General features: G+C 41.2%; 1 long non-coding RNA gene across 4 annotated transcripts in view; it reads right to left on the bottom strand.

The window, feature by feature from the left end:
* Nucleotides 1–24,336, bottom strand: part of LOC137201139 (uncharacterized) — a 48,835-nt gene that overhangs the window by 3,935 nt on the left and 20,564 nt on the right. For 3 of the 4 annotated variants that reach the window (XR_010932133.1, XR_010932134.1, XR_010932132.1), the window contains exon 3: nt 316–456. This is a non-coding gene — a long non-coding RNA (uncharacterized lncRNA). Of the gene's footprint in view, nt 1–315; nt 6,379–24,336 lie in introns of all 4 variants that reach the window. The other variant, XR_010932135.1, reaches the window with a different exon arrangement.

Below are 24,336 nucleotides of genomic sequence, written 5' to 3'. Positions count from 1 at the left end.
TTCAGTCTGTAATATAGCTATAATAAAAATCCAAACTGTTAGCTTAATAACACAAAATGAAATTTAACATAGACTGATCTGTTCATTTTAATACATTATTTATTGAAATGTGGTGACATGGTGTACATATAGAGCCTCAGAGGCAGCGCTCTTATTCTGTCCAGTAAAAACATGAAGCTTCACTTTACATTCAAACAAATGAATGTGGCAGCTACAATTGTGAGATTTCATCTGTGAGACCGACATTTATCTTCCAAAAGGAATTATATCATGTATTAAAATGCTACAGAGACATTAGAGCCAGCAGTAAATTACCAAAGAGCCGCACAGATCAGTTCATCAGATCATGTTCTCCCCAGGATGACGACAGACGTTGACCGGCCGATCATCTCCGGAGTCGTGCTGTTAGCAGCTGAGACGACCGGCTGGTCTCACCTAGCCAGCGGCTCCTCACATCTGTGAAAACGTTGGAGCAAATTTCCAAATAATCTAAATGTTTACTTTCTTGCCTGAAAAAAAAAAAATTAAAAGTCCTACAGCGAAAAAATTACAACAGCTCTTAGCCTGGCTCAAAATCTTAACCATTGCTGCCGGTTGGTGTGAAATGCATTCTGGGATACTCGGTTTTCCCAGACAGCTGCCTTCGGCGTACCAATGGTGTAACTTCATCACTCAGTCAGTGACACGCAGGCATACACAGTGAGTCAGTGAGCGAGTCACTGACAGTCAGACATACGTGTTTATAGTTCTGGTCCCTGCGGTCCAGCCAACAAAACTAAACCAACACCAATACCCCCCCCCCCCCAACCCCCATCCCCCCCACCACTATCTGGATTCCAACTTCTAGTGCTGATCCCGACGTAAACTTAAATTGTTGAGAGGATGCTTTCAGGAGTCTTCGTCTCTGAGGAGTTACACAAGCAGAAATACACATTAGCACACACACACACACACACACACACTTGAGGGAATGGTTCCACGGAGAGATTCAGTGTGCCATCTGCCGATTTAGGCCATGAGCCATGAGCCCAAAACTTCACTGTTCTATTCAATTTTCAATTACTGGGCTAGAGGCTTAAGCACAAGGTCTGTATACACACATTTGAACACATACGCACATTAATAGAATAGATTTTTTTTTTCACACATGCATCCAATATGAGATAAAATGAATCATGCAAACATGACTGAGTTAGTTATAATGTTTCCAAAATGGATAACTTCCATTGTACCACTACTTCAGATTTTTTTTTTTTTTTAACTCAGCACTTGGCATGAAGATGCACAGCGATGAGATGTAACAGCTTAAGTGAGAAATCAGCACCTGAGGGGAACAAACACATGACAACATTAATCTATATAGAGTGCATACATGAGTATACAGACATACAGTATATGCCGCTCATTAACAAACACAAGAAGACACCAACAGAGGCTCCTGAGCCAGAGCTGTTTCTGTACCCAGTGCCAACTCCGCCCCTTTCAAAATGTCAGAGGCATACATAGCAGGGAGGGTGTGAGGTGATAAACGTACCCGACCGAAAATGTCAGAGTGTGACCCGTTGCCATGACAACCGGAAAAGTTTGGCAAGGACTTGAATGTTTCAGCCAAAGGCCAGAGTATTTGCTATAGCTAATTGAGCCTGTGGTTTCTAGTATAACTGTATAAAGGCGTAAGCTAAAAAAAAATATCTTGTAAAGTCTACATCTCTATATTAATGGCAAAAAATGAAGATCTTCCCACAGATCCCACAGATCTTAATTAGACTCCAACGCTGACAATGATCATTCAAAAAAAATGAAACAGTGACACTACAGTAAGTCTGAAACATATTTCAGAAACAGTTTGTTGCTGAGGAGTCCATATTTGTTTAGAAAGTAACCTGAGGGAGGTGGAGGGGGGGTGGGAAGAGGTGAAATCTGTTTAAAGGAAGATTCAGGGTCTCTGTGGCCCCTTCTGTTGATCAGTCATCAGTGACTGCATCAGTTTGCAAGTACATGTAAAACCTTTTAATGCATCAGTTGCACAGTTGAAACTGCTTGAGCAAAAAGGTTTCATGACATTGTTGATGGAAACATTTGTATGATACGGGTTCGGGTGATAAATATTTATATTGTTATGTTTTACTGTGGTGCAGTCTTTTCTTTTTGTAAATTAGGGTGTCATCAGCTCCTCTGAAGGGATTCCCCTCCGGGCAATGCCTCCGGACTGCCCACCTGTGTTGGTGCCCCAGTCTTCCCAGTCCTCAGCTGGTCCTTCCTCTTTTCGTTGTTGGTTCCAGTCACCAATCACCAGCCTGCCCAATCCACCACTCAAGAAGATAAAAGCTGTGTCTCCCTGTTGTAATGTTAACTTGTGTGATAGTTAGCTCTGAGGTTAACTTAGGTCTTTTGGCGTGTGAAATAATGTTAACTCGATTGAGACAGTAGTTTTGTGGTTTTGGGATCTGGGCATTAGACTTACTTTGTTTTTTCATACATTCTTTACTTACAGCACCACATGTAGGGTTTGACTGTCTAGTTGAACACTAAGCCTTATGGGTGGCTGCAGACAGTTAGGGTTTTATTTCGTTTCTTTCAGCTGTTTTCAGCTGTAGTGAACCAGTGGGGATCTGTTGGGTTAGGAAGCGTATTTTGTTTTGTTCGTTTAATGATTTGGCGCCACCCGCAGTGCTTTCCCTTTGTTCTTCACCTCAATTGACTCCATTTTCTGTTGGTTACTCTCATTCAGCTATAAAGCAGAAAGCTTGTACTTTTGTAACTTTTGTTATTGTTGGCCCGCCACACAATAAATGGCAGCGCTTACCTGACCACATCAGCAGTGTGTTGCTTCCCTCGTTCCTAGACATCTGCAGAGTTGTAACAGGGTTGTAACTACCATTTAAGTTGTTTGTGTATTGATGCAGCACTCTGGTATGTTTGGATGTTTTACTGGACTCCATTACTAAAATGAATGTTTTGTCAACCTTCTCATTTTTAAAAACACCACCAGAGACTACAGCCTCAACAACAAGTGACAAAGGTGGTACTTATTACAGGACTGTTCCATTAGAGATCATTACAATTTGCAAGAGGTTTCTAGCAAGCAGGACACTTGAAAAACTAAACAGATTTTTGAGGCATTTTGTGTAAAATTAGGCTGAGAACCAAGGAAGCATTGATGAGTTGACAAAACAATCTCAACTGAAGGTTAACTTTCTTGCTTTTTCTGGAGCTTTGGATCATATTAAAGAGTTTTAATAGGAAGATGTCAATCATTTAAAGGTCCAGTGTGTAGAATTTAGTGGCGTCTAGCAGTGAAGGTACAGATCGCAACTAACTGAATAACCCCCCCCTCCCCCCTCCAAGCGTGGAAGAGAACCAATGGTGGCCACTAAACTGAAATGTGAAAGGCCATCTATAGAGCAAGTGTTTGGTTTGTCCATTCTGGGCTACTGTAGAAACATGGCAGTGCATCATGGCGGCCTCCGTAGAGGAGGACCCGCTCCCTCTGTATAAAGGGCTCATTCTAAGGTAATGAAAACACAATAATTCAATTATTATTTTCATGGGATTATATATATTTATACATATACATATTAAAACATATTTAAGGTTTACTTAAGAATAAATGTTCAGTGACAAAAGAATTAATATTTTTTCTAGATGGTGCCACCATGTGGCCATTTATAAAGCATTTTAAATTTTGGGTCATAACCTGCACACGTTGAGATGTAGAGGCAATTTTATAGTCCAGATTAATTGTCCGAACATGTATTTCATCATGAAGGCCACTGAAATTTCTTCTAACACAGAATTTGAATTCTTTGCAAAAGACAGAGACAACTGTTTTTATTTATTTTGTTGTTATTTGATACTGTTTTTATATATAACTTATTGCCAAAGAAGTCTTTGTCTTTTTTGGAGAATTAAATAAAAATAAACTGTTGTAAATAAACATGCAAATGAAAATATTTTTTCAGTCTTAATGTTTACGCCCAATAATCTTTGTTTTTTCCAAGTGATAAATTGTACTATTTTGAAGTCACAATTGCCAGCCAATGTTTTTCTGGTGCTCTCTGGCTGTGTGAAGCAGCCACTGACTGTGTTCCTGGAGGCGGGTATGAGGCTCACAGTTGACTAATTATAATGGAAATGTGATAAATTACTATAGTTGGCTAAGTTCAATGTACTGTAGACTGATACCGCTTACATAATAGGAAAGCATGAAGGAAAGTTTTGAACGACTGGACATTAGTTTTGGGTATTTGCAATTTAGTTTTAGGTTCTAGGAAAGTTGTGCGTGCATTTCATACACAATCCTTCTTTGTAATTTCATTGTATGAGTGTTGCAGGCATACATGAATCTGAGTGATGGCTAAACCATCACCAAATCTGAACCAATAATATGTTTTGCTTTGTCATCTGTCAAATTTATCCAAATGAGGTCCCAGTTCATTCACTAATTCATCATTAATTCTTTGCACATAACATTGTTTTTCAGTAATATTTAGGATGTTTTGGGGTCATATATCATTTGTTGTCAGTATATGTCATACGTGCTATCAGAGAAGTAAATAGCGCAGGAGAGGTCATAGCAACAACAATAATGACAGAGGATAGGCAAACAGATCATGTCAACAGATTAACACCTTTTTTACTTGCTCATTAAAAGCTTTTCATGATGTGATAACTCTGTCATACATAATTGGCTGCTGAGCTATTAATCATAACAGTGTTTCTTAGATCAGCTAGTTTTGTACTGAACTGAGTGTGATAGTCTGAAACTGAAACAGGTATGAACGCACTACTGAAATAAAGACAGAATCGGCGATGACCGTCGATGCGTTCACTTACTGTTGCATGTACTGAAGTGCAGTGATGCAGCTGCTTAGCTTAGGAGACGAACCGTATAGTTAGTGATGACAAATCTTTGAACCGGACTGAACAAAATGATTCGAAGATGAGCTGAGGGGCAATGAGAGCAGGATTAACAATAGTCTAATTTGCTTATTGCAGCTTTAATTGAAACTGAGCCCGTATCTGTGAGACATATTTACAAATCTACACCATCTGGTTACTTAAAGAATGCTTACATTTTTTAATTTTTTTCATGTAAGCAGCACTGTGGCTCAGTTGGGCTTTTCCATGTGTCTGTGAGGGTTTCCTGCAGGTGATCCCATTTCCTCTCATGGTACGAGGACATGCAGATCAGGTGAATTGAATTCGTTCACCTGTTTATAGTCCTGTGATAGAGCGCACCTTTCAACCAATGTATGGAATAGGTGGATGCAACTTTTTACCTCCACTAATGCAATAATAGAGAGAGATTGGTAACATTATGTCCAGATTATTATTAGTATTATGTGTTATCTTTACAGAGAGAAGAGTCATCCTACTCTGCCCTAAAGCTGCAAACAGAGGTACTGAATCCTCATTAATTGGATGAGCATCTTTTATAGTAGTGTATTATATCTCCCTGGACACTGATCTCCAAGTAATATCACCGGTGGTGCATTTCTTTGTGTTTAAATGATTATAAAACAGATATGCATCTCCTGCACAGGTAGACAAGGTTATTGCTTTTGCACTGTTCGCTTTGTTTACATAAAGTTTAAGAGAGAATGCAATTAAAGCACCAATCTGTAACTAATTTGCTCTTTAAGTGTTCGGATACATGTACGTCCTCAGAGAGTACGGACTTCGAGCTTTGTTCTGCAGCCTTCATAAGCTTTTGCAAACATTAGCAAAAAAAAAAAAAAAAGTAAACAGCCTCAAATTTCAAGGCTTTTAATGGCAGAAGTAATGGAGCAGTTATTTGCCTTCTGTTCTGTCTTTTTTTAAACACTATTCCCTCTGCTTTCAAGGAATATTTAGTTAAACTGTATTAATCTTGGTGCTGATTAGTAATTTCTGGCATTACATTATGTTGGAGCACATTACCTGTGACTGGCAGTGAGCAGCCATGATCAGAAACCTGTATTATGAGCAGGACACCACTGTGTTTCCACTGCACAGGTATGGCATGGCCCTGAAAGCCTGAAGCTGAACCATGAACTGCAACATCCCCGGTTTGAATCCATCCAGGGACCTTTGTTGCATGTCATTCCCCACCTCCGCCCCCCGTTTCCTGTCATCTCCCTACTCTCGAGTCTATAATAAAGCCATACAATACCCCCAAAATTCTGAAAAAAGAAGACAGAAAACACAGATGTAGATCAGTTTTTAACTAACAAGGAATTAATAGTTGGTTTACCTTTAGCTGCTTCAAAATAGAAACCTTTCAGTTGTTATCCAGTATTGTGAATCAGCCTCAGGAGATGTTGAATGTGCAGACAGCGCATTAACACTGTTACAGCTCCATTATCATGTAACAGAAGAGAGCAGAGCGGTTCCTGTCTGTTAGAGGAGGGTAAGAACAAGAACATAAGAATGAAATAAACCTCCAAACAGTTCTTACTGCATTACATAAGAGCCACAAAACTATAGAAAATCGATCAGTGAGTCTTTTGTTTTGTCTTTCTGACTAACAGGGTCAGTGGGCTTTTCTTTTTGCCCACGAGAGCGTAGTCACCAAAATTTATTTTAACAAATACCATTAGCATGGTAGATTTCAGCCAGTTATCACAGTGAGTGAGAGTCATGCTGACAAGATTTACAAAAAGCACGATGTTTATCCCTCATATGCCTCTCGTTGTTTACTCATTATTTGATATGAGTTGACTCAGCCCGAATGCTCAAAGCTCTGTCACTCGCCACTCGCCACGCTAAAACGGGTCAATGTTAGCGTAAAGACTGAGCCTGTATAAATCCAGAAGTTATGAAAACCCTCACACACAGAAACAAGCAAACAGATGACTGACATTCTGATGTCCTGCAGTAATTTTGGAACAACGTGCATCTTACACACTCTGACAGCACACTAGCTTGTGCAACACAGTCAACACAATCACCTCCTGATCCGCAAAAGGCCAAGTGTTGACTTTGACAAAGGCCAAATCACTTTTCACTCTCTTCCAATCTCCCCTCTTTCCTGTCTTCCTCTTTTCACCCACAGCTACCTGTCTCTCACCCTCTTACCTGTATTACCAATCGGTTTGTTCCTAGGCATTTGTATCAGTGTGGGCACCCTTCTGCAAACACTGTATTTCTTGTGGCATCTTCCCCCATGTGTCAGAGAAAGGTATATAAAAAAAAAATCATCTAAATGCATTTGATGCTAAATTCTCAAGAGGGCTCTGTCCTTTTCAAAACATATATTTTTACACCTTACTGTGGTAAATGCACAGCATCGTGTTTGGGCTTTTCCAGTATAGGGAATCTGGTAGCGAGACAAGATGAAAACATGTGTTGGCATTAAAGTCTCCAAGGGATAAATGTCCAGTGTACCTGAAGCTCTCACCCTGCCTGGCTTTTACCAGCCAGTATTTCTGTCCAGGCCACTGCATTCTTCCAGGATAAAATCTTTTCTCTCTATCTGTCTCTCCTGGACTGTTTCTCTGTGGCGCCACAGGGGAACAGTGGGACCAAGAGTGAGCCTCAGAGAGCAAATTATGTACATTTAAATGAACCGTTTCCTTGAGTCTGCTCAGCTCAGCGCTGAGAGAGAGTTCAGACGGAACGGAGCTGGAACAGGAGGTTGAGAGGATGTGTGTGTGTACGAGTGTGAGTGTATGTGAGTGTATGTGTGTGTGTGTGTGTGTGAGAGAGAGAGAGTGTATCAGGGACACACACGGTGCAGCCCTGAGTAGGAGTGTAAAACTTGAGTGGACCTCAGGCCCTCGCTTATCCTTAATAGCTTTCCTTTCCACCTCCTCCTGCTGCATTAGAGTTACATTTCCACTCTGGGGGGACGTTCCGTTTTTTATATATTTATTTATTCTATTTTCTATCCCTGCCCAAATGCGCCAACTTCATCCATGCAGTGACTTCACAGAGGTGGTGATGCAAGTCTCACTTCAAAAGCTGCCTAAATACTCCTGCAGGGGTCTGGCACCATTGGAGAGACAAGGAAAGTTTCAGTCAATGCACACACACACACACACACACACACACACACACCTGTGGCTTTGTTTCACATTCAGACAATGCATCATGAAGCCTCCTTTGTTTGTCAGGCTGTTCCATTATTTACCTCCTCCCCTTCCCCATCCACCTGGGCCTTCGGATGCCATTTATCATCCCTGAGAAACCTTGCGTCCGCTAGAACTTGAAAACCTGATGAATAAGTAAACTAGTTCCTCCATACTGCCATACACTTCCTGTCCTTTTTTTACAGGAACAAAGACAAAGAGCTGGGAGAGAAGCAGTCACAGCCCTGAGTGGACTCCACATAAACCAGACTGTACAGGCTCTCTTGCTCTTGAAAAAAAAAAAAAAAATTCCCTGACCTTGCAAAGCCTTTCTTTGATTCTCAAAACCTTTTAACTGCTTTCAGAATTTTTCTACAAGTCATTAAAGTCATTAAGCTACACGATAAGAAGAATTTAGAAATGGTGGTAAATCGGTCCCCTTCGAGATTACACTGCTTCTCGCCTTATCCTCTGCTCTACAAGCACAACCCACCGTAGTCCTCAGTCTTGAGCTCTGGCTTTTTTTAGCCTGTTTCCATACAGTCCGCTGTTTGCCAGCCTGCCAGCCAGAGCTGTCTAAGCATTCCTGTCTATCCAATGAGCTGGAGTCAGCCAAATAGTGATCTGCTGTTAGTTATTCAATTACTTCACCTGGTTGGCCTCCACTCCCTGGGGCTGCTTGCGGGGGGTACCAGTGAAGATGGGTGTGCTGTGCTGCGTGGAGCTGCCTGCTCCCTGCGGGGAGAGACTTAGGTCTCCCTACAGCATCACGCTCATTTCCCACCATTATAGAACAGAATTAGTACAGATTTAGCCAATTAGAAAAAACAAGAATCAGTTGCCATGTCATTTCCCTAACTGGCACCGACCTGTTTCTTTGTCTTGTTGCTTGCGGGAAATGTGTGTGTAAATCCCTGAGAGTGCCTGTGTGTGTGTGTTTGAAGTAATTGATATCGTGAAAGTATTCCCATGTGGACTGTAAGCTCCCAACAACTTTTAGGCGCACTAATACCAACAAGGCTCTAAGCTGCAGGCATACCCTGGATGAAATACTTGCTGTGTCTGCCAAGAGACAAATCTATTCTCTGCTTTCAGTAAAATACTGTCTATGCGGCAATATCTTATTTGTAGGCTGAGACCAGAGTCTCACAGGGACCAATTGAAGCTAGCTCTTTCCATCCCTGTGCTTTGTGTGCTAATTACAAGGGTCAGAAAGACTGATGGCTTAACAGAGAAGGTTATAAGATGAGGTTATCACTGTCAAACTCCCTCTACTCCTTCCTCATTTTCCCCACTTTTTCCTTTTTTTGTCTCTATTTCAGGATTTTTCTGCTTCTCCACGGGGTGCGCATGGATGACTAGACCATCACAACTGACTAGAAATATCAAATCCATGAGCTGCCATAAATGATAATGGCTGACACGGGTGAATTTCCATATCCTCTGGATGCCATGCCAATGTTTGTGCTCCAGGTAGCACCAGTGGATGTACATGGAGGTCATGTGAAGGATCTCCCGCTACTCTTCTGCCCCTTCAGGGGTTTCTCTCTCTCTCTCTCTCACTGTTTCATGCTCTCTCTCTCTTTTTCTATATGGCACATGAGTCAAGCCTCCACTTGTGATGCTCCTCTAGAGATGAGAGAGACAGTTGTAAAGGGGCAAGCTGTGTGAGGATAACATGTTTGGCAAGAAGTGTCATCTCCCCTCGCATGGCTGCTCAATTAACGCCCAACACATTAGCTTGAAAAAAAAAAAAACTTAGCCTTGCTTGGTGCAAAATTCAAATCAGCCATCACATTACAACTTCTTTAAATTTATAACCTTCTCTTAACCTTGTCATGTCTATATGAGAGGGGGTTAGAAAGGAGAAACAGAAAGACAGGCTCAGATTTTTTTTTTTTATCTCCAGAACTTCACACTCCTGACTTCACATATGTTTCTGCCTCTGCTGTCTAAATGCATTTCACAGTCATCCTTTTTTTTATATATATATTTTTTTATTTGAGGAATCAACTGTGTGTCAGCGAACATGCTGCAGTGCTATATAGAGTCTATCCGTCCAGAAACATCATGAAAATTTTAAAGCTGAGATATGCAGATTCGTTCCACCAGGACCTCGATGGAACATTTACCCTACACACATAATACTATGTATTTTCACTCACCCATGCAATATAAATGTGACTCAATATTCATCATCTCAAAGAGCACGTATTAAACCGTTAATGCAATGCACGCCCCTTGCCCGCCCTCTGAATAACCTAATTAGTCTTCAAATGAGATGTCGACTGGTCTCTCATATTGTCTCATTTCACAGGAATCACGGCAAGACAAATAGCACAGCTGTCTTAAGAAGTGCTTAAATAGACCTCAGCACCATGACGATCCGCTAGGGACCATCGCCATCACGTACACACAGCCAGCACACATGTTGGTCAGCGTATAGTGATGCACATATATACTTGCAATCAAATATTACTGTACGCAAACACAGACAGGCGACCGACACATGCTAGTACACACGCCGACTGCCTCAGGTCCTAAATGCACAGACTGGGTGTGTGTGGGTGTGTGTGTGTGTGTGTGTGTGTGTGGGGGGGGGGGGGGTTCACAGTCCTCGGAGAAGAGTGAGCACCCTCAGGTGATAATTAGAGCTGCAGTTCAGTGGCCTTGCCGAGGCTCGACTAGGAGAAGAGGAGCGGTGAAAGTTTCAGTCCGACGTATTGTTTCCCCACACGCGATCTAGGAGGAGGAGAGAGTTAACGAACGTGTAGACAGTTGATGTTTTGTTGTCGATTATATCTGACGAAAGAGAAATAAAGCAAACAGGGTGAGCTTCAGAAGTGAAGTAGCATTTCAGAAGAAAAGAAAGTCAAACCCCCACAACAGACTGCATGGCTGTGGGGGACTAGTTCTCAAAGACTTCCAGTTGTACTATTGAGCTATGATTGTAAGTCTTCTACAGTCTTATTTCAGATTGCACAGCACTTACATGGTATGACTTAGAATGAGGAGATTTCTCACATATTTTTTACTATTATTAATAAATCTGTCAATTACTCTTTTATTAATAAATTCAGGTGTTAGTCTATAAAAACAGATTGAATTGCTTGATTAGTCCGACCGACAGTCCAACACCAAAGATTTTCAGTTTACAATGATGTGAAACAGAGAAAAGCATCAAATCCTCACATTAGAGAAACTGGAAACAGTAAATGTTGTCATTTGTGCTTAATAAATGACTTGAACAATAATAAATGATCTAATTGTCTTTTTTATCAATCGACTAAACGATTAATCAACTAATAATTTTAGCACTAAATGGTATAAACCATATAATCCTACTGACATCCTTCTTGCTTATCAGTAGCGAAAAAATATGCATCAATTTGCAGTACATTTCCATATATTTCCATAATCCAACCAGTAGTTGACAAATATACAGTTTTTTTCCAGACTGCATGGGTATAATCTACAGTCAGTCAACACTTAATAAATCAGCACCTTGTTTAACAGAGTAGTGTTCATTTCACTCCATCAGTAAACAAGTGAGTAAAAGTCCATAGAGCTGCTGGATGATCGAGCATCAGAAACCATCACAATCACTCCCGCTTGCCGGCAGCCATCGCTGCGCCTGAGCATGTGCGTCGCCAACACCCCTAGTCCCTCAGGGTCACCTCCACCCACCTCTCCTCTCCACGACAATGCTTTGGCTGTTGTGACAGCCCTGCTGCCATGGGAGCATCTATTTTGGCGCAGACCTTGATCTTGGGTGACTTCACATTCAACCCTCAGTCTCTGATCAGATGTGCCTTACATAAACCCTCGCCTGATCAGCTGCAGGATTTCAAGTAAGTGCAGACCTGGGAAACGTGGGGGTGGGGGGGGGGGATTTAGGGGGAGGAAGAGCTCCGGTTCAGGAGAGCTCAGATAGAGCAACTGTCTTTAAAAGATGTGAGAGCGGTCCACCTGCTGCCAGGTGATCCGCAGGGATTGAGAATGACTGAACTGTTCATGAAAATGACTCAATACTAAACAGAATGAAGATCCTCGCTCACACAGAACAACAAAATCACCGATTCGACCCTAAATTACGCCCTCCAACAGGCTACCGTTTTCCTTTTTTTTTTTTAGCCGGTCACCGTCGTGATGATCAAACTCTAGTGTTATTGCAGATGTCCCACCCTCCACAGGCAGATAATTACAGTGTTAGTGATGGGGTGAGGTGGAGGGTGGGGTGTGGGACAGACTAGGGGAGAGGAGGGGTAAGGGAGAGAGAGAGAGAGAGAGAGAGAGAGTGGAGCAGCACAATGATTCATCACCACAGTGCTCAACACACACACCCCTCCTCGGCAACATGCCCGCTCCAGCCCCCCCGCCAGCAGTTTGGCAGCACGCCCGAGAGTGACAAGGTGACACTGTCTCTTTTTTCATGCGCTGCAGCTCCACGCCACTCCAATCAAACCGTGAGAAGCACCTCTGCTTCACAACAACACACGAACCGCTGACTGGCAGGAGGAGAGGCAAACCAGAGCCGCAATCGGACATAAATCATTCGCTGGTTGACAACCGCTGCCAAATGTTGATTGCTTTCTGGTTATCTTCAAACGCCTTGTTTCATTGTCTGTGTTAGTGGAAACATATGTTGGGTGTATAAACAGAAATGTATAAATAGGAGTCAAAGTCTGTGTGTTGATAGGTGTGGTGACTCAAAGGAATAAATCATATCTGTAAAGTAACGCAACATATCGACTGTAATTGAGGTTTTGTACATAATAAGCATGTATTGTAGTGTGCTTTGTGAAAGAAGGGCTGCTATGTGTGAGTAATAAAAAAAAAAAAGGCCCAACAATAAAGTGTTTTGCTTTCATTCCTATTGTTCCTGAAATGCTGAGCTGAGTGTGTTACCTCAATGCTCTCTTAGCTGTTCAAAAACAGATTCAACAATGACCACCATTGATAATTTCAATTTATATTTTCCTATTCACCAATCAAAACCAAAGAAAAAAAAAGGGGAGCTGGCCCCATTTTCTGTAATTCAAGCTGGAAACATAAGAGACAGCTGAGTATTCAACACCCTACAATATGTGGTTGCATTAGTTTCCAGGCTGTACACTCAGTGATTCATTTGTGCAAAAAAAAAAATTATTCACCAGAGAGGAGAAAGTGACAATCTTCCTGACCACTGTCTTTTGTCATAAACATGAACTAATGCATGATTGGACTGGCAGGCATCTTCCAAAAATAGACACCCGAGGTCACGCTGGGGATTTACAAGAACAATAATAAGAACAACAACAGCATCAACGCCGGGATGAGGTTTTGAACACGAGGATTCTTAATATGACATTCACCATGACTCCCTAATGACTCCCTCTAATGTGTCTCTGAAACGCAGCTATTGATGACAGCACTGTCACTTAACTATGAATTGTTTCAGGGTTGACCTGCTACTGAACTTTGCTTCTACATTTGGCCTCTTGACAGCTGTATCTCCTCCTATGTGCATCACAATAACATTAAAACGACTGAGACCACTTTCTCATATAAAGAGCGATTGCTTATGCTCGGAGGTACATTTTCATAGCCCAGACATGGCGGAATTATTCACTTGAATTATCGGGGCCTCTGTTGAATCGTGCATGTTCAAGCTCTGTACACTGCAGTGCTAACGCAACACTAAATATTTGACTAGCCTCAGTGAAGGCAGGGGGGTTATACTATAAACATTTAAAAAAGCAAAGCAGTGTTGAAAATGCACTTCACAGTTTTTTTTGTCTTTCGGCGGTGAAAACAAAGTAAATCTTTTAACGTATTTTAATCATTAAACCGTCCTTGTAGTAATTCAATATAAGACAGGACGGCTGCAGTTAATGTTATGTTATGAAGATGTAAACTCCTTGTACTAAAAGATCTTCTGTGCTCACCTTCAGTCCTGACTAAATCTGATATCAGCATTTCCCCCAGCTGCCCTTTGTATTATACCATGTTCCTACTGGACAGTGACTGTCTTCCTTGTTAAATGTTCTGTTACTGCATTTATATTTTTTTATCAGCTTTTGTTAGCTTTGACTTGAGCTATGACCTGATGATCAAATCACCAAACCAAGCCTGAACCTCTAAAAAACTAGTTGCAGCCCGAGACTTTGGTATTTTTTGTCAGCGTGCAATTTATACAAAATGTACATGTACAATGAACTGCAGAGAATCTACTGAGCCAGAAAGCAAAGCACGCTCATGCACACAGGCCTCTAGTAGCTACACGCTGTTCAGTCGACTGTATCAGTAGATGATGATAGTAGTAGGCAATGCCAGTATATTCACAAGCAAAACATTGCGTATAGTTCATGGGGAGTCACTGAAGGATACCGACTCACACATAATGGTGATGAATGAATATGAATGAAACCCCCTGCACTATAAGGAATATGTCATAAGCGAGTTCAATTCCCTGCCGTGTATTTAAATCATAGATATTATCCTTAAACAGATGATTTCACCTCATATCACAGAGTCCCTTAAGCACAATTGGTCAGGATTGAAGGAAAATTCAAATCAGCTCCTCAGTTAAATTACAGAGGTTTAGTTATTGGCCTATCAGCTGTACACAGACTTTTAGAAATGGAGTAAAACTTTAATTTATTTTAAGTAATAAAAGAGCAGAAGCAAATACAATTAAAATGTATAAGCAGGAGGAAAAAAAACTCCCTCTGCCTCTGTTAAGAACTTCTAACAAATGCAGAAGAGAAAGAAATTTCCTTGTTTCAACTAGACTGTCTTTTAAATGCTCAAGGACAGTGTTTGTGTGTGTGTGTGTTTGTGTGTGTGTGTGTCTTCCTCCAGAGCTCAAACAGAGCTAACTACTTCATTCCCACCCAGGGATATACAGTAACAAAGGGTCAAAGCCTTCTGAAGCTATCAGATACTGCAGCTTCACCACCATAAATGGACACTGCAGTAATGCGGGACAGATTGATTTCTACGTATCAAAGACAAACAGTGTTACCTTGTGGGAGGCATTGTTTTTCTTTAGGCTGATGTTGATTTAAAAACTGTAGAAAAGACAGGATCAATTTGCATCTGACAACCCGGAGGTAAGCAGAAAATGATAATGAAGGATTTAATTGAACCCCTGTTCACGGGAGAGGAAATAGATAAAGAGTATGGGAAACAATGCCGTATAGAGTGGAACGCTGGATTTTTATAATTAATACACTCGGTCTATGTGCAGTTTTATTATCTAAATGGCGAGACCAATGCTCCCGAGTGAGCAACAAAATTTAGGTTTGCCTACATAAGGAAGGTTGAGCCACACACACACACACACACACACACTGACACACACGGAAAACCATATCTGCGCAAACAGTGGGAGGTGCTGTAACAGTTTGCCAACAGGAGATATTCACGCTTTGATGCATTTGGAAGGGTGCTAGCTAACGCCTATAACTTCCTATCCCATATGAGAATTGTCTCTGACTTTGCTCGTCATTAGCCATTCACACAAACCGCCGGCTCGGCGTGTGAGCCACTGCTTCTCCCGTCTCCCACTGAGATCTCCTCTTCCTCGTGTCTCGACTCACACCTTCATTCTCCCTCCTATCAAACCCACACATCATGACACAGTGTGCGACCACATGACATGTCATCTGCCGATATACCTCTGTTGTCACAGGCAGCAGGTGCTGATTACTAAGGATGTCACCCATTGTGCCCTGTGCTATCACACAAAGGTCTGTGATCATGACGAGCGCAGAAAACTCACAGTGTGCGCTCGATCCAACTGGGTGACGGAGGAAAGGTTCTGCCACAGAGACGGCTAATTTACAGCCTTTCCTACACTCGGGTAATACTGACAGCTAATTGTTTGTCTTTATGTCTGTCTTAACAGGATGTATAATGTATTATGTAAGGAAAGTTTTTTTTTTAAACTGACTGGAGAGTTAGTGCACAGTCATACCAGAAAGTGACACCCTGAAAAATGAATTGCATAGGCTGCTGAAATAAGTAGAGGAGGCCGAGAGGTATAGTATCATCCAGTAGCAAAAAAATTATGAGTACATTATACTTGTATGTGCTTGGATAGGGAGAGAGATAAATATCCTTTGATGCGGAGCTGTGGGCAGATTTTTGGGTGTGACAAAATGTTTGTGCTGGAGCCAGTAACTGAGAAAGTTGCGTGACACCAGCAGGGGTGCGCTCGGCTCCATTGCACATACAGCAGCGAGTAGCCGATGCAGTCGACTGTGGCGGGGGAACCACAGAACTCTGCAGAGTGCTCTGATGAAGCTATCCATGGTAACGTCTCCTGTCACTGAAGAAAAGTGGGCGGCCGTTGTCCTTTTATAAGGGCAGCACCTAGAGGTTTGAAGAGGCTCATTCTGTTTGTCTGAGCATGTACCTGAGTGGCTATGAGCCAACAGAGCCCTGTTAGAGAGAGACGCTTGTGTAAAAATAGAAAATATAGATTCGGTTTTTCCATCATTCTTTTCTTTCAACTGGGCCACAGTGCCGACCTATTCTGTGCTCTTCAGACTCAGTGATTTAGTCCCACTCGTTTGAGTTTAAGTCACTGATCTACGGACGTCTAATCAGCGACGACGTACGAACGCTGCCTTTTGTTTTGCATCCATTGTGTTCAAACTGGCCTGCGTGTGTTCTCAGGTGTGGATAACGTCTGACATCGCTCATCAAGCGCTCTGTATTGTGATACAGGCTCAGCCAGTTGCAGTCCTTTTACAGAGTCCAACAGTCTTGGCCAAATGTCATTTAAAAAAAGCTAAAGCAGTTGATGCCATAGTGCTGTTTTGTTTGTCCAGGCATCAAAGTGCAGTTTAGATACACAAAAGTCATATGCAAAAAAGACAAATAATTAAATTACTCATCATTTTATAGACACACGCTCTCTACGAGACACTTATATAATGAGTCAGCCTCCGAGTTGAGGCTGAACTTTTTTTTCGAATGTGACTTAAAGGGCCACTTTGCCAGTTTTCAACCTACATCCTATCATAGCAATGTAGTGAGGACGTGAAAATCTGACATTAAGTCCCACTGATTTCTGAGTCTGCAGCAGAGGCTGCCACTGCTGCCTCTCTGCTCTCCTGCTGGCACAAAAAGAAACGTTTCTCTCGTGTACAATGAGACCGAATTTTAACCCGTTTCACTACAGAATGTAGAAAATGGGACGTTCCAGATTCAATTTCCTTTTGAGGATCATTACTACGAAACTCCCAAATATAAAAATGACGACTGTGAGACACTCTACTGATTGACGTTTTAATAAATAACCTTAAAATTCAAACACTGACTCTCTCTTTTATGTGTGGAGCCTCTTCTTAAGTAAGCTGCTTCTTTGAACCAATTTCCACTTCTTTGATCACATCATATTATATACTTAACTTTAGAAAGAAACCAAACCACAGAGCCATTGTATAATTAAGTGTGCAGATGATGAGAAGGGGATTTCTGCGTATGAGAATCTGCACTGTATGCACATTTCTGCAGTTAAATCTTGGCTGAAGTGCTGCAGCTTGAGTCCCCAAACACGCAAAACTCCCACACTCAGACGTCCGCACAATTGTTATATTTTATTAAGTTTTTATGTCAAATGGCAGGACTGTAGATATTAAGGTTTATGACCGTTATTCATGAGAAGAGAATGTATGTAGCACAGCTCCCTCAGCCAAGCACAGAGAGAAAACAAGAGACAGAAATAGAGGACCAAGAGTGAGGGCCCATTTTCATTTTAATCAGTCGGCTTGTTGGTTCAGTTGGCTATGAGCACTCTACAAACAAAACCAAATGGCAGCTCCTGGCAATGGCTGAGGCACAGAGACTTTGGGCAGAGAGATGAAGGAAGAAACATACAGAGAGGGAGTTTGGGAAATCAAGGTTTCATTAAGCTGGCCAAACACAGTGAAACTCAGCGGTGATCAGCCACTCCGATTGAGAACTACTGAAGACAAGATTGGCCAAAACCGGACATTTCTCTTCTGTGAGCCCTGCAGCGTATCTGACAATGGCTCAGTGAAAACTGAGCACACTACAGGACTTACAGACAGACAGCGCAGGCAGGAAGAGAAGTGTTTTATTACCCCGAATGGAGATAAGTCAGGTTTCTCTATTTGAATTGGTCCATATGGTCAATAGCAGGGCTGTAACAGATCTGTGAATGACATGTTTAGAGTCATAATGAGGATAAATGGACTCCTTCAAAACTATTCATGTCTGATAACCTCCAGTATTGATAACAGCTTCATTATCCCTCCTCCTCTTCTCTCCACAGCTCATCTTTTTAAACAGAGCCACAGGTATTTCTTTACACGTGCGAGTACGTAAGCGGAGGCTGATGGGAGTTCGAGGCGTAGACATCCCGGTGGGACGTCCGCGTCAACCGCCGCGCTGTGATGTACAGAACGCGCGTGCAGGTCACGCCGCTCGGCCGCTCGGCTACATGTTAAACAATTAGGGAAAAAGCTGCCTTTGCAGCCGTGCTTAATTGGGAAAACGTCAAGTTCCCCGGCTGAAAGCGGCCTGACATATTACCCAGATTACTGTCTCACTTGAAGGCTTTCCCATTAGCTAAGGCATGTCTCCCCATCTCTTTCCCATTTTCTCTCACCAACCTTTTCTATCTTTTCTCTCACTATCTCGCTCTTCCACTCTGATATCACTCTTTACCTCTTCATTTCATGTCAGGACTACCCTTTTATATACCTGGGAAGCTAACTGAAGAAATGCAAAGACTGTGTGTAAAAAAAAAAAAAAAAAAAGACTTTTAAAAATTGCATTTTGATTTTGATATTGTAGAATAAAAAAGCTCACATTGTTAAAGTCGTTTCTATATTCAAGACTGTAGTTTCCCTCAGTGACTGAGAACTCTGGCAGCATATTGATAGAAAAGCTACAGTCACGTACTTCAGTCAGCAGCTCTTACAGCCCACTTGTTCTTTTTCTCTCCTTTTATTAGGTGCAACATGACATATTATCAGTGCGACATGACATAAAGCCCAGTTATTCTGCCATCCTGTCCTAAGTTTAAGTCCGTCAATGTAAAACAATGTGACAAAAGTGTGGATTCATCAGGACCGTTTTAGATGAATTTGGAACTACACAAGCGCATAATTTCAAAACATTCAATTTATGGAAATCTTTTTAATCCAACAAATTATGACAAGACATACTAGTAAGAACTCAAACTGCTGAATGATAATCATTTTTGCAAAACAACAAACAAGCATATTAAAACCATCAGTGCTGCAGCAGCCATGGCTTTATTTACATTATCTGCTTTCCTATCAAAAGTTCAATCTCATCCAAACCAGAGACTACTGCCGTCAGGAGCGATGTCCCACCGCGATAAACGCTTTCAGACTTTGAACTTTTTTGATAAACAACACAGAAACCGTCTCTGAAGTCTGATAGCCATTTTTGTAACATACAGACAGGCAAATTGCTGGGACAGCTGCATAAAATCAAGATCGAGATGAATTTGGGGGGAAAAAACTCAAGATATTCCTCTACTGATTAGATAAGATTGTTTCCTGCCAGCTGTTACGACCGGTCCCTAAATTATTACTCAACATTCCAGATACTTTTGCAACTGATCCTATAAAGTAATAATTGTCCAAACCCTTACACACGTTAACAGACAGACAAGTAATTGGGTCAACTTGATACAGCGCTGTACAAGCAAGCAGCCTTGATAATGTCATGCCACTCTTAACTGTTTTAAAACTGCTTTTCTCAAGGTTCAAGGTTTTAAATTTTTTCTCAAAGCATGTACTCATTGAAGACAGACAACTGTGTAGAGAGGGCCGGGGACATGCTCCTCTAAAATAGATGGGAATAACAGACAGTCTTATCAAGTGCTTATTTCTATTAAGGTTTCAGACAAAGCCACATGGATAGACTGAATGAGAGGACCTTGAGACCCTCAATTTAGCCGAACTTGTTAAATCGATGGACTGTAATGCTTGAACTGTTACAAAATTAAATTATAGAATTTAAACCAAATATGTTCTAAGTAGCAGACCGTCGTATTTTGTAAGGGAAATGCTTAAACATATGAAAATCAGCTGAAATAGGCATATTTCTACACCATCTATTCAGCCGTCTGAGTTGCTTATCCTTGTCAGGGTTGCAGCATTTCCTCATCACTTGTCAGATATCTACGGGCAAAATCAACATTGTTTTGATCCTTGGATTTGTTTTCTTTTGTCTCTTCTGTTGGATTCAATTTCAGGGAAAATAAAGACGACCGTTTCATACATTTTCCTTAGGCTACGACCGCACTCACTCAGTAAACTATTCACTGTCTAAAGTAACTTTTTACTGACTTGACACTTTGAAGGGAGGCGAGCTGATAGAGGATAGGAAAGGCTTGAGGCCGAGGCACAGACAGACAGTTGATGGACACTTCTTAACCCCTCGGGGGGACTCGCTGCATTTGTCTACTTCAGCTTGTTGTATAAGTCATTGCTTTTTAATCTTGAAGTCAGACCTAACACATCTCAGCAAGAACATCAGCCTAATGTTTCTACACTTAGACGCGCTGGTTATACATACCACAAATGATTAAGGACATGATGAACAGTTTATCCAGATGGCTGAGCTTGTGCCGCAAAACACCTGAAACATCATCAAAAAGACACTTTTAGGGCAAATAGGGGGATCCAGGAGATCAGGTACAGTACTTGTAGCTAATTAAATTTACATAACTTGTAATTAAACCTACAATTCTAACAATTTGATACTCTATTTGATTATTTTCATCTTAGCTGACATTTATCTGACAGCTCTTACATGCTGATATCACAGGAATTAAACTCTTTGTTTTTCTCCCCTCATGTTTATTACACTTAACATTATGCATAAAATATTTGTTTATCTATATTATAACAGCATGTGCTCAAAGAACATCAGCTATATAAACTGCAAAAAAATGGATACATGTGTTAACAAACAAATTTTCAATTTATGTCACTGATAGCATCCACAATTTGATGTAAGAAATAAAATTTCATCTTCTTTATTAAGCAGATATTTTGTTCAAAGTTTAAAGTTGTCCGTTTGCGTCTTCTATGCAACTGTAACTGTGTTGCAACGAGCCGAAAAGAAAAAACAAAGACTGCACTGAATTCTTCATTTAGCTCAAACATGGAATTAGCAGAGAGCAGCAAAGCTGAATTTGTCCCCAGGTGTTTGAGCATCTCTAAGCCAAGAACGGCATGGCCTTTGCACTGTCAATTAGCAAACATTTCATAAGGCAGCCTGAAAAATCCAACAGAGTTAGACCACTTAATGTCTGCCAGCGTCGGCTCATTGCACACATTCTCACAAAATTAGCCTTATAATTCCCTCGGTATGTATTCATCAAGTCTTAAAGGAGCACGCAGCTGGAGCAGCTCGTTATGTTTGCATCATCGACAAATTAATTTGAATTCTTGCAGTTACATTTTCTTAAATACTGACATTTGTGGCCTCTTAACTTCTCTAGCATAGAGTACTTTGAGCAGATAGAAGACAAGTCCTGAGTAAATGTCAAACTCCAAACATTTTCTTGGCATTACCCACTGACCCATAGAGAAGCCCCTCTCCCAAACATTTCCCTGTAATGTAGTGTTCAGCCTTTCACGGGAGCTGCCTTTGCAGAGTGGGACTGTTAACATGCTGGAATGAACATCACATTCCTTTTAGGGAGCTAAAAACCTCCAACGGTCCCATAAAGGCCTGTCCTTTTTTAATGAGTATCTGAATCTATTTCTAAGTATTTGTTTCGCAGGGAATAAATGGTGAATAATCTGAGCTCGGTATATGTAATATTTCAACATGGAGATGAGATCATTTTTCTGCAGTTTCTCCTTGTCAAAGTGTGAAGGGCTAATGAGTTTAGTGTGGGTGCAAAACGTGTATCCTCCTCCAACAGTCAAGGGCAGGACCGGGCTCGGTATCTGTACAATCTACCTTGAGATCCGAGTAGCACCTTATGTTATTATTTATGTAAGTTCACCAATTAGGAACTTCTCTTGTAAAAGACAGCGAAAGCCTGCACATTTCTCCGCCGTCTTATCTTCTTGTTGTTAAGAGTGGCAGATTGGCTCCATTACCACTAGCAGCAGGTTTGTAAGTTGGCTTAATTAATATGTGGAAATGGCTGTGGCGGGTAAGGAGGGATTTACACAAGCACACGTTCCTCCTCAGCCAATAACCCCTCTTCGCTCTGACAGCCAGCCAAGTGGAGACACACTATGGTTTATAGTCTATGTGAACAATTTTTTTTCACCCTGTGAATATCAGATTACGTACAGTGTGTGCTCTAAGTACCTGACCTGTCTTTCAGGGCATTTATATACAGCCAGGCATCCTTAACAGTGCTAATATATAATATAAAGTTTTATCAAAAACTATTTCTTATCATCAGAATGAAACTTTATTCAGGGTAAACCAAGAATGATACTCCTACTATATTGTTGTACTGTATGACTCTGGAGTGGCAAATGTTAAGCTAATTTTTAGCTCAATCTCCAAGGCAACAAAAAAACAGCAGTAACTGCAGTGTTTTTACCGTCTACTGACACAGACAAAACAGTGTATAGAAATAGTATTGGAAAATAACTGAGCTGTGTTTGTGCAATGTTCACTAATCTATCATCAGGCAGCGGGGATGGAAATTTGTTACTGTAGGTTGCTCTTGAACAGCATGGATGAATTTCATCACTGCGACCGAGAAGGATAATGTGGGTGCTTGACAGCAAGTAGAGCAACCAATAATCAAAGTGAAGTCAACACTGCAGACTACAGACTGACATTGTTGTAAATATAGCCGATGTGTAGGTGGTCAAAACTGCTTGCAAATGAATAACAAGCACAGACAAGACCCAAGAGGATCACAGAAACAGCACGAGGCTACTGCAGCATGAAACACGGTACTATAGTGGCTCACGGGTTTTCTCTGTCGCTGAACGCAATGTAAGGGGTGTGTACCCCTGTTTATGAGGTGTCTCCAGAAAAGAAGGCAAAACAGGAAACACAGCTGATAACAAATAGAGAACTTTATTGGTGGGATCCCCTTGTGGGCAATGGCATCACTCAACCATTTAATTGGATGGGACTGACATTTGCAGAGCAGGGTGTCGTAGCATTTGTGTCAGTGCAGAGGCACAACTTGCATCCGTACAGATGCATCACGCTCCGCTGACTCAGGAGGCGCCGTTTTCTTCCTCCGAAAGGAAAACTCACAGTCACACTCTGCAGAGTCAAGCACATATGCTCACATATTTCAGTTAATGGGCACCTTGTGGAGACATCAGGGGGGCCGCTCGGATAAAAATCAATAAGCGTGCAATCGTCCTACACGTTTTCATCCACCAGAGTCTGAAGACGTTCTTGACTATCAACTTAATACAAATGTCACAAGGCCCATTAATCAACTTAAATAGATTTTTAAGTTCCCTTGACTTATCTGCTGTATCATTCTGTGATTAGAGGCCACTTTGAGGCGGAAAATGCCAAATGCATTCAAACAAACCAGCTCTTACCATAAAATACTGAAACATATAAGATGACACTGACACTCCATTATTTAAAAGCTACAGACGCTCCCTATAGCATCGATGTGTGACCAGAAGAAAGAGAATGCATGGACGACACTCAGTTCTGCTGCTTGACATACTATACACAGCCAAGCATATTCAGCAGACCAAAGAACTGTGGCTGATAGTGACTGAGAACAAAAACAGTGAAGAAAAGATATATTTATTAAAAAATTATATATATATAACCCTAAGTAAATAACACTGCCATTATGCCTTGGTTTGTTCATGTAGCTTTATATTAGCTTCAAATAAACTTTTAAATATGTTTTTGCCTGGAAGGACTGTGAATTTTGTCTCCAACCACAGCAAGAAAAACATGTGACAATGTTTATCTGGGCACCTGACTATTGTTTTAGGACAGACTTGAAAAGTAATCGTTTGAGCAATTTTTTTTGAGCAAAAATAATAAACATTTCATGGTTCCAGGTTCTCAAATGTGAGTATTTGCTACTTCTTTCTTACATTTCGGCTTTTAACTGCTCGTCAGAGAGAAGACAAATGACAAAGACAAATGAAGACATCACCTTGGACTCTGCGATGGCCATTTTTCACTGTTTTCAATGATGATTAATCAATAAATTGAGAAAATAATCAACATATTAACCGACAATCAAAATAATTGTTAGTTGCAGCCCTGCAAGAATTCAATGTCACACTGTTTGCCGTTTTGCAGCAACTGTGTGTGT

This window comes from Thunnus thynnus, chromosome 17, assembly GCF_963924715.1.
Source record: "Thunnus thynnus chromosome 17, fThuThy2.1, whole genome shotgun sequence".
In the NCBI taxonomy this organism is placed as follows: domain Eukaryota; kingdom Metazoa; phylum Chordata; class Actinopteri; order Scombriformes; family Scombridae; genus Thunnus; species Thunnus thynnus.
The sequence above is the reverse complement of the archived record's forward strand: the minus strand, read 5'-3'. Positions and strand labels throughout refer to the sequence as shown.